A 2556-nucleotide genomic window follows, 5' to 3' on the forward strand; every position below is an offset into this window, starting at 1 on the left:
ACTTTTAAAAGGATTTAGAAATATAAATATAAAAATACGACAGGCAAATGATCTCCTGTGGAACACTCTCTGATTAGACAAGAAGTAGTTATCCATGTTTGGTGCACAAGGAATCTGATCTGTTGTGTTGTGTAACCCCAGTGCCAATACACAAGATTGGTTTGACAAGAGTGCAACAGTACTAGTTGTATAGTGATGTTAGGATGTTCGGATTTTAACCACATCACAGCACTGAGACAGCTCTTGTGAAGGTCTTCAGTGACATCCACTTAAAAACAAACAGTTGCAGAATTTCAGTCTTAGTATTACTAGATCTCAGTGCTGCATTCAACATTGTCGACTACAACATATTACTAGATGGGAAAACTGGATGGGACTTTCTGGCACAGTACCAAACCGGTGTGAATTTTTACTTAAAAAGCAGGAGCTACTTTGTGTCTATAGGTAATTACACATCTGAGAGGACAAAAATGACATGCAGAGCTCCCCAAGGCTCCATTCTGGGGCCTCTTCTGTTTAACATCTACATGCTCCCACTGGCTCAGATTATGGAAAACAACAAAATATGTTACCATAATTATGCAGACGACACACAAATTTACATAACCATATCACCAGGGGACCATAATCCCATACAAGCACTGAGTAAGTGCATTGAACAAATCAACGACTGGATGTACCAGAATTTTCTTCAATTAGACAAAGACAAAACTGAAGTAATTGTTTTTGGAGCCAAGAAAGAACGACTAAAAGTGGAATAACTTGTCCATGCCTTTATCTTCAGTAGACTTGACTACTATAAGAAAGTCTTTACAGGTGTCCTTAAAAAATCAATCAGACCACTGCAGCTGATTTAGAACAATGCTGTTCGAGTCCTTACTAAGACTAAGAAAGTGGATCACATCACTGCAGTTCTGAGGTCTTTACACTGGCTTCCTGTTTGTCAAACAATTGATTTCAAAATACTGCTGTTGGATTGTAAAGCACTGAATGGTTTAGGACCAAAATACATTTTTGATCTTCTACTACGTTATGAACCTTCCAGACCTCTCTGGTCATCTGGGACAGATCTGCCTTCAATCCCAAAGTCAAACATGAACAGGGAGTGTTCAGATTTATGCTCCACATATCTGAACAAACTCCCAGAAAACTGCTGGTCTGCTGCAACTCTGTTCTTTTAAATCAAGGCTGATGACTTTTCTGTTTACCACTGCCTTTGATTAAATCAAATGTGAGGCTTTTGATTCATTTCCTGCACTGCACTGTAACTTTAATTCTCATATTTGATCTATCTTATGCTATATAAGCTTATTTTTATTTTGGATTCTCCCAACTCTTTACTAACTATTTTTTATTGTATTTAAATGTTGCTTTATGTGTTGCTTTTGCACTTTGTCTTAATGCTTTTAATGTTTTATGTGAAACACTGTGAACTTGTTGTTAAATGTGCTATACAAATAAACTTGCGTCGCCTTGCCTTATAGACAGTAGGTTAATTGGAAACAACAGTATGCATTCAAAGCCAAAAGAAAACATGAAATACTTCCTACAGTACATTGTGTGTAAGCACCTGCTGACTTTGCACCATGATTCAGAATTAGTTTCACAAGTGTAGAGTTTTAAAGGTTAATAATGGTTAGCTCATTTGACTCAACTGTCATGAAGGAAACAAAATTAAAGACAAAGCTGAGTCAGATGCCAAAGTGACAATCATGCTATCACTGCCTTCTTTCCCCAAACATGGAGAGGAAGTGTTCAGTTTTTATATTCCACATATCTGAACAAACTCCCAGAAAACTGCTGGTCTGTTGCAACTCTAAGTTCTTTTAAATCAAGGCTGATGACTTTTCTGTTTGCCACTGCCTTTGATTAAATCAAATTTGAGGCTTTTGATTCATTTCCTGCACTGCACTGCAACTTTAATTCTCATATTTTATCATGTCTTATGCTATTTTAGCTTATATTTATTTTGGATTCTCCAGACTCTTTACCAACTATTTTTAATTGTATGTTAATTGAATGTTGTTTTATGTGTTTCTTTTGCACTTTGTCTTAATGCTTTTAATGTTTATGTGGAGCACTTTGAATTGCCTTGTTGTTAAAATGTGCTATACAAATAAACTTGCGTCGCCTTGCCTTACAGACAGTAGGTTAATTAGAAACAACAGTATGCGTTCAAAGCCAAAAGAATACCTGAAATACTTCCTACAGTACATTGTGTGTAAGCACCTGCTGACTTTGCACCATGATTCGGAAATAGTTTCACAAGTGTAGAGTTTTAAAGGTTAATAATGGTTAGCTCATTTGACTCAACTGTCATGAAGGAAACAAAATTAAAGACAAAGCTGAGTCAGATGCCAAAGTGACAATCATGCTATCACTGCCTTCTTTCCCCAAACATGGAGAGGAAGTGTTCAGTTTTTATATTCCACATATCTGAACAAACTCCCAGAAAACTGCTGGTCTGTTGCAACTCTAAGTTCTTTTAAATCAAGGCTGATGACTTTTCTGTTTGCCACTGCCTTTGATTAAATCAAATTTGAGGCTTTTGATTCA

Source organism: Thunnus maccoyii, chromosome 22 (assembly GCF_910596095.1).
Source record: "Thunnus maccoyii chromosome 22, fThuMac1.1, whole genome shotgun sequence".
Lineage (NCBI taxonomy): Eukaryota > Metazoa > Chordata > Actinopteri > Scombriformes > Scombridae > Thunnus > Thunnus maccoyii.